We start from the raw sequence: 8,987 nt of genomic DNA, 5'->3' as shown, positions 1-8,987 counted from the left end.
GGCGAGGGGGGTTCTGTGTGATGGGGAGTGGGGGTGAGTGAGGGGGGTTCTGTGTGATGGGGAGTGGGGGTGAGTGAGGGGGGTTCTGTGTGATGGGGAGTGGGGGTGAGTGAGGGGGGTTCTGTGTGATGGGGAGTGGGGGTGAGTGAGGGGGGTTCTGTGTGATGGGGAGTGGGGGTGAGTGAGGGGGGTTCTGTGTGATGGGGAGTGGGGGTGAGTGAGGGGGGTTCTGTGTGATGGGGAGTGGGGGTGAGTGAGGGGGGTTCTGTGTGATGGGGAGTGGGGGTGAGTGAGGGTTGTTCTGTGTGATGGGGAGTGGGGGTGAGTGAGGGGGGTTCTGTGTGTGCTGGTGAGTGGGGGAAACGAGGGGTGTTCTGTGTGATGGGGAGTGGGGGTGAGTGAGGGGGGTTCTGTGTGATGGGGAGTGGGGGTGAGTGAGGGTTGTTCTGTGTGATGGGGAGTGGGGGTGAGTGAGGGTTGTTCTGTGTGATGGGGAGTGGGGGTGAGTGAGGGTTGTTCTGTGTGATGGGGAGTGGGGGTGAGTGAGGGTTGTTCTGTGTGATGGGGAGTGGGGGTGAGTGAGGGGGGTTCTGTGTGATGGGGAGTGGGGGTGAGTGAGGGGGGTTCTGTGTGATGGGGAGTGGGGGTAAGTGAGGGGGGTTCTGTGTGATGGGGAGTGGGGGTGAGTGAGGGGGGTTCTGTGTGATGGGGAGTGGGGGTGAGTGAGGGGGGTTCTGTGTGATGGGGAGTGGGGGTGAGTGAGGGGGGTTCTGTGTGATGGGGAGTGGGGGTGAGTGAGGGGGGTTCTGTGTGATGGGGAGTGGGGGTGAGTGAGGGGGGTTCTGCGAGCCGGCACCTGACTTCACTATTAGAGGTATGCTAGAACCGAGCCGCTGTATTGGTGACTGAGGGCTCAATGCCACAGCTGTAAGCCTACAACACTGTGGGAGACCACCGGCATCTCACACATTTCCCAACCATGCACGCTGCCGGCAGGGACCACATATGGCCTTGTGTAGCACTGCACATGCACAGGGGGATTCTTTTTTTAATTCCCCACTCTGTTTAGAGTGACAATGCGTATGAAAACAATGTAATGTGTATGGGCAGTGTATCATACAAGTGTACAGGGCTCACGTTACGTGGTACGCAGAGAAAGAGAGCATGCTGGGATTACCACGTGTGCATAATACGTGGTGAAAACCTGGTCGTGGACATGAGCCCTAACATGTGATAAAAGTTAGCTCATGCTGTCTCCAATGTATGTGTGCCTGTATTATGTATGTGTATATAGAATTATTTTTTTCTTTCCTGAGGAAGCAAAGCGTGCCTTGAGGCTTGTGTTCTGGATGTTTTAAAAATCTAAAACCCCTGATTACTAATGATCCATTGATGGGTCATTAAAAAAAACAGTAATGTAGCTAAAAGTGATATACAAGGAGTAGCTGTGAAAAGGAGTGGTGGGTGGACGGGTCTGGAAGGGGGCCCCAAGCTAAACTTTTGCACCCGGGCCCATGAGCCTCTAGCTACGCCCCTGCACGATATATCACAGCTCATCCTCCCGTCTCCCCCGGCTCACCGTGTTTCCCGCCAGTGATGACTGCCGCATCCTCCTGTCAGCAGCCCGGCTCCCATCACCGGAGTAATGTCCTCCGTCCGAGACTGTAGCACTGAGGCGGAGAGTGAGGCAGCCGAGGAGGAGGGCTCTGCTCTGTCACCAGCCTGGAGGATGTCACGACAGGGGCCGTCTACAGAATACATGTCCCGACAGACGGCTGCAGTCCCCTTCCCACGGCCGTTCACACACTGCGGCAGCGGCCCCCATTCTGTAGGGAAGCAGCTGGTGGCCCTATTGGGGCAGATGAAGAAGCCATGGCTGGTGGCCGAAGGTCCTGCGATGGCTGTTACCTCACAGCCTGTCTCAGGGCTAGTCACACGTCCGTATGTTTACAGCGTATTACATGGGATCTGTACGCTGTGCGATACGCGGTAACTCAACATCACTTACATTGCTGTACGCTTATCAGAAGGAACTGCGTAATACACAAGCACCATTAATACGTGAGTTAGAGCCCATTATTCTCTATTGCCAAGCATATATACGCGTATGTATATACAATTACATGCATACGGGCGGGGGTATACGCATCATCACTAAGGGGAGTATAAAAAGACACAGGTGTGCTGCGCATGGCGGGGTGCGTGAGTACACAGTCATGTGCAGTAGGATTTTGCCGCCATATGCATGGTCACAGCCGGCTCCACGCTGCGCTTTACACTTTTGGCCGTGTGAGCCCGGCCTTAGAGCTTCTTCACACGACCATATGCAGAAAAACACTCGCCGCAGCGCATTATAGTGAATTAAGTATATTTGCGCTCGTGTTTGCGTGTAGTTCTGTACTTTGTGCGAACGCAGGGCCAGGTCACACGACACACCCCTCCGTGGATTAAAAAACCATTTAGCTTTAAAAGCTCCAGATGTGTTGTATTCCCCGTGTTTTGCGCAGTGTTTCACGCTCCCTCTTGCGTATTTGCGCTCCTCCCATAGACTTCTCTGGGGGACTTTGCTGCACAAACCACAGGAAAATACGACAGTTCCTACTTTTGTCCAAGTACGCAAAATCCTCGTGCAAAACGCACTCATCGGAGTAAATACATTGACGTTCTATTACACCTTTGCTTTAGGTACGTAAAAGCATGCGCAAATATGGTCATTATGTTGGCCATCGCTCCCGGGCCTGGCGTCAGCTGAAGGTCTTCCTCTCTTCCCTCAGGCGGCTGCAGCCTACCGGCCATGCTGGGGCCAAATGTATGAGCCCCCCAGGCAGGGCATCCCTCTCCAGGTAGTCGGAATAATGACAGCCCAGTTCCCTAAGGGCTCATGTCCACGGGCAAAAGAAGAATTAAAATCCGCAGCGGATTTTAACTCTTCTCCTGCCCGCGGATCCGCGTCCCATAGGGATGCATTGACCACCCGCGGGTAGATAAATACCCGCGGATCGTCAATAAAAGGGATTTTAAAAAAAATGAAGCATGAAAAAATCTGGACCATGCTCCATTTTCGTGCGGGTCTCCCGCGGGGACGGCTCCCGCGGGCTTCTATTGAAGCCTATGGAAGCCGTCCGGATCCGCGGGAGACCTAAAATAGGAATTTAAAAGAATTTACCCATCTGGAGCGGACCGGGAAGGTCTTCTATTCCTCACGGCCGGATCTTTCTTGCTTCGGCTCGGCGGATGTGCCCGGCGCATGCGCGCGGCACGCCGGCGACGTGCCGAGTTCATCCGCCGGCCGAAAAAGAAGATCCGGCCGTGAGGAAGAGAAGACTTTCCCGAACCGCTCCGGATGGGTAAATTCTTTTAAATTCCTATTTTCAGCGCTCATGTCCGCGGGGCAGGAGGGACCCGCTGCAGATTCTCCATGGAGAATCCGTAGCGGGCCTAATTTTCCCTGTGGACATGAGGCCTAAGGGCTCATGTCCACGGGCAAAAGAATTAAAATCCGCAGCAGATTTTAACTCTTCTCCTGCACGCGGATCCGCACCCCATAGGGATGCATTGACCACCCGCGGGGTAGATAAATACCCGCGGATGGTCAATAAAAGTGATTTAAAAAAAAAAATGGAGCATGAAAAAATCTGGACCATGCTCCATTTTCATGCGGGTCTCCCGCGGGGACGGCTCCCACGGGCTTCTATTGAAGCCTATGGAAGCCGTCCGGATCCGCGGGAAACAAAAATCAGATTTTACTCACCCGCTCCGTTTCTTCTCTTCGCCGCCGCGTCATCTTCTCTCAGTCGCGGCCGGATCATTTTGCTTCGGGACGGCGCATGCGCGGGGCACGTCACCGACGTCATCCTGCGCATCCGCCGGGCCGAAGAAAGAAGATCCGGCCGCGACGCAGAGAAGATGACGCCGCGGCGAAGGAAGTATCCGGAGCGTGCGGGAGGTGAGTTAATTCTGATTTATTCTGATTTTCAGCGCTCATGTCCGCGGGGCAGGAGGGACCCGCTGCAGATTCTCCATGGAGAATCCGTAGCGGGCCTGATTTTCCCCGTGGACATGAGGCCTAAAGGTGCCTACAGGCGGAGCGATTATCGTTCAAACAAGCGAAAGTGAATAAAAATCGTTCAGTCTAAAAGCGAGCCAACGACTGGACGACAAACGATATTCATTCGCGTTTCATTCATTTTCTGCAGGCATATACGCCATATAAATTGTTCCGTTTATACAGACTGAATGATTCAACAATGGATCTGCCTGTCTAAACAGAGAGCACAAGTGAACGAGGCCGCGGTGACGCCATTCGCCCGGTCGAACAATAATAGAATCGGCTCGTCTAAAAGGACCTGAAGACAACTTTATATTGAACAACCCGATAGCTAGGTTCAGTCTCCGGGGGACGGAGGTTGCAATTAGTTACAAACCCGCAACTAAAGAATAAGGCCAGTTTCACACGGCTGATAAGATCGGGTGAGATTTCTGCGTTGCGAGACGCACAAACATGAATCCCATTCATTTTAATAGGTTCATACACATGAGAGATATTATCCCACATGGCAGCACGGTGCTATGTGAGAAACAGATCGCAGCATGTTCTATCTGTCTGCGATATCGCCCATTGCTTATTGAAAGCAATGGGAGAACTCGGTCATCCTCCATTACAGCAGCGGCAGGAGATTCCTTCATCCTCTCGGGGAATCCCTTAAGATGTGGTGGGGAAATCCCTTCAGCCCTGACTGGGGTGAAGCGATTCCCTGCGGGGATGAAGAAATCCCCTGCTGCTGCTGTCACAGAGAATCTCCCAGAGTTCTCCCACTGCTTTCAATGGGGCTGGCGCTGCTGCCACATGAAAATGCCTCACATCCACAGGTCTTTCACATGACCTTCTGTAACTAGTGCTGCTTAGAGTATATACAAGATTACTACTTGTACCCATTAGGCCGTGTTCACATGGTTGGACCTCCTGTAACTAGTGCTGCATAGAGTATATACAAGATTACTACTTGTACCCATTAGGCCGTGTTCACATGGTTGGACCTCCTGTAACTAGTGCTGCATAGAGTATATACAAGACTAGCTGATATACCTGGCTTTGCCCGAGTTAATTTGGTACTGGTGTTTATCTGGTGTTCACACGGAAAATCTTACGAAGTCGTGGTTACTTTAGAGATACTGAAGAAAAACATATGTTCACCATTTTGCATAGTTCTCTGCGTTACCCAGGAAACACCACGTGGAGGAAACCATGCAACGTTTCCTTTATATAAAATGTCATCAGGAAGTGAGAGAATTAGATTACGTACATAAAATTTGGACACTAATTCTTTTGCGCTTAGAATTGACTAATCGAGTTGGGACCCATTAACTTTTCATATTTATGACACAATCAATGCTTGTGTCAAATTTCATGTTTTTATGACATTGGGAAGTGAGAGATTTTCATTATCTACGTAACATTTGGACGCTAATTCTTTTGCACATAGAATTGAATAATGGTGTTGGGACCCATTAGCTTTTCCTGTTTATGACATAATCAATGCTCGTGCCAAATTTCCCATTTCTATGACACCGGAAAGTGAAAAAATTACATTCCGCACGAAAAATTTTGAAGCCAATTCTTTTGCGCTAGAATTGAATAATCGAGTTGGGACCCATTAGCTTTTCCTATTTATGTCATAATCAATGCCAGTGCCAAATTTTAAGTTTCTATGACATTGGGAAGTGACAGATTTAGATTATGTACGTAAAATTTCGACGCCAATTCTTTTGCGCTAGAATTGAATAATCGAGTTGGGACCCAATTACTTTTCCTATTTTGGAGATAATCTATGCTCGTGCCAAAATTCATGTTTCTACGATATCGGGAAGTTGGAGAACGTTTGGCGAGTCAGTCAATCAGTCAGTGAGTCAGTCAGTCAGTGAGTCAGTGAGGGCTTTCAGCTTTATATATACAAGATTACTACTTGTACCCATTAGGCCGTGTTCACATGGTTGGACCTCCTGTAACTAGTGCTGCATAGAGTATATACAGCATTACTACTTGTACCCATTAGGCCGTGTTCACATGGTTGGACCTCCTGTAACTAGTGCTGCATAGAGTATATACAAGATTACTACTTGTACCCATTAGGCCGTGTTCACATGGTTGGACCTCCTGTAACTAGTGCTGCATACAGTATATACAAGATTACTACTTGTACCCATTAGGCCGTGTTCACATGGTTGGACCTCCTGTAACTAGTGCTGCATGGAGTATATACAGCATTACTACTTCTACCCATTAGGCCGTGTTCACATGGTTGGACCTCCTGTAACTAGTGCTGCATAGAGTATATACAAGATTACTACTTGTACCCATTAGGCCGTGTTCACATGGTTGGACCTCCTGTAACTAGTGCTGCATAGAGTATATACAAGATTACTACTTGTACCCATTAGGCTGTGTTCACATGGTTGGACCTCCTGTAACTAGTGCTGCATGGAGTATATACAGCATTACTACTTGTACCCATTAGGCCGTGTTCACATGGTTGGACCTCCTGTAACTAGTGCTGCATAGAGTATATACAAGATTACTACTTGTACCCATTAGGCTGTGTTCACATGGTTGGACCTCCTGTAACTAGTGCTGCATGGAGTATATACAGCATTACTACTTGTACCCATTAGGCTGTGTTCACATGGTTGGACCTCCTGTAACTAGTGCTGCATACAGTATATACAAGATTACTACTTGTACCCATTAGGCTGTGTTCACATGGTTGGACCTCCTGTAACTAGTGCTGCATAGAGTATATACAAGATTACTACTTGTACCCATTAGGCTGTGTTCACATGGTTGGACCTCCTGTAACTAGTGCTGCATGGAGTATATACAGCATTACTACTTGTACCCATTAGGCTGTGTTCACATGGTTGGACCTCCTGTAACTAGTGCTGCATACAGTATATACAAGATTACTACTTGTACCCATTAGGCTGTGTTCACATGGTTGGACCTCCTGTAACTAGTGCTGCATAGAGTATATACAAGATTACTACTTGTACCCATTAGGCCGTGTTCACATGGTTGGACCTCCTGTAACTAGTGCTGCATGGAGTATATACAGCATTACTACTTGTACCCATTAGGCCGTGTTCACATGGTTGGACCTCCTGTAACTAGTGCTGCATAGAGTATATACAAGATTACTACTTGTACCCATTAGGCCGTGTTCACATGGTTGGACCTCCTGTAACTAGTGCTGCATAGAGTATATACAAGATTACTACTTGTACCCATTAGGCCGTGTTCACATGGTTGGACCTCCTGTAACTAGTGCTGCATAGAGTATATACAAGATTACTACTTGTACCCATTAGGCCGTGTTCACATGGTTGGACCTCCTGTAACTAGTGCTGCATAGAGTATATACAAGATTACTACTTGTACCCATTAGGCCGTGTTCACATGGTTGGACCTCCTGTAACTAGTGCTGCATAGAGTATATACAAGATTACTACTTGTACCCATTAGTCCGTGTTCACATGGTTGGACCTCCTGTAACTAGTGCTGCATAGAGTATATACAAGATTACTACTTGTATCCATTAGGCCGTGTTCACATGGTGGAATCTGCATTAGTCTGTGTGCACACCTACCGTGTGTGCAAGTTGCGCCCGAGTGATTGGGGTTTACCTTGCATCGGACAACACGCGGAGACTTGTCCATGTGCTGTCGGACTCACTTGGATATAGCACATAGCCATGCATCAGCGTGATACGGACAGGAATAGAGCATGCGATGAGTTAGCGGTCCTCGTTAATCTGCATAGACCCATAGGCTATAATGGGGTCATGTGCTGCCCGGGATTTACCACAGACAGCACATGGCCCAAAGGCTTCATGGAAAGAAGAGAAGTGACATGTCCCTTGTTGATGTGGATTCCGCAGCGGTGTATCCACATACAGACTGAATGCAAGTAGTTGGTGTGCGTACGTACGGCAGCTCTAATCCAGATCCATGTCAGAGATCTACCGTTAACATGCAGATTTATGCCATGGATTTCCATTGAAGTCCGTGTTGGATGTTTCTGACGCTGAATATGGCCTGACTACTGGAAGACGGGGAACAAGGGGTCTGGTGGGACAACCGTCATCAGTGGGGGGCATCAGGAGACGTCAGCAGCAGGCACAAACTCTTCAGCTACTTGGTTTATGCAGGTTGAAAACAGACAAATATCCATCAAGTCCAACCTTACTAAGCGATTAAAATCACGCCCGCAAAACGTGACCAATGGTTTCACAAGCCGACATCCACAGAAGATCTGTACTTAGCTCTCCAAGATGTCTGGAACAACCTCCCTGCCGAGCTCTTTCACAAACTGTGTGCAAGCGTTCCTAGAAGAGCTGATGCTGTTGTGAAGGTAAAGGGCGGTCACACCAAATACTGATTTAGATTCCTCTCTTCACTCACTTTGCATTTTGGTTTTTGATGAAACTGAGAACACTTCTTCTCTTTCTGAAAGCATTCTCACTTTGCAGCATTTTTCACACCTGCCTACGGTCTCCCTCATAGAGACATTTTTTACCACGACTAGAGCGGCGTTTTCAGCATCGCGGTATAGCGCTCCCATTGTTTTCGATTAGACCGCTCAGACAGCCGCTCGATTGCAGTGACTTTTAGCGCTGTGATTTTCCAGCAGGGTTTGTTCTATTTTTGAGCGTTTCGCGTTCCTCATCAAAACTAAAGTAAAATGCTGCAAAGCCCCGCAATATAAATCGTAGCGCTTACCACAACGCCTGTGTGAGGGAAGCCTGAAACTACTGTTGTTGTATGTGTTACATTAAGATTAGAGATGAGCGAGCATACTCGGCCAGGCCCTTTTTTCGCCCGAGCGCCGCGATTTTCGAGTACTTCCATACTCGGGCGAAAAGATTCGGCAGGCGCCGTGTGTGAGTGGGGGGTTGCAGCGGGGAGTGGGGGGGAGAGGGAGAGAGAGAGGGCTC

The sequence above is a fragment of the Eleutherodactylus coqui genome, unplaced genomic scaffold (genome assembly GCF_035609145.1).
Source record: "Eleutherodactylus coqui strain aEleCoq1 unplaced genomic scaffold, aEleCoq1.hap1 HAP1_SCAFFOLD_136, whole genome shotgun sequence".
Taxonomy (NCBI): domain Eukaryota; kingdom Metazoa; phylum Chordata; class Amphibia; order Anura; family Eleutherodactylidae; genus Eleutherodactylus; species Eleutherodactylus coqui.
This window is presented reverse-complemented; position numbering follows the sequence as displayed.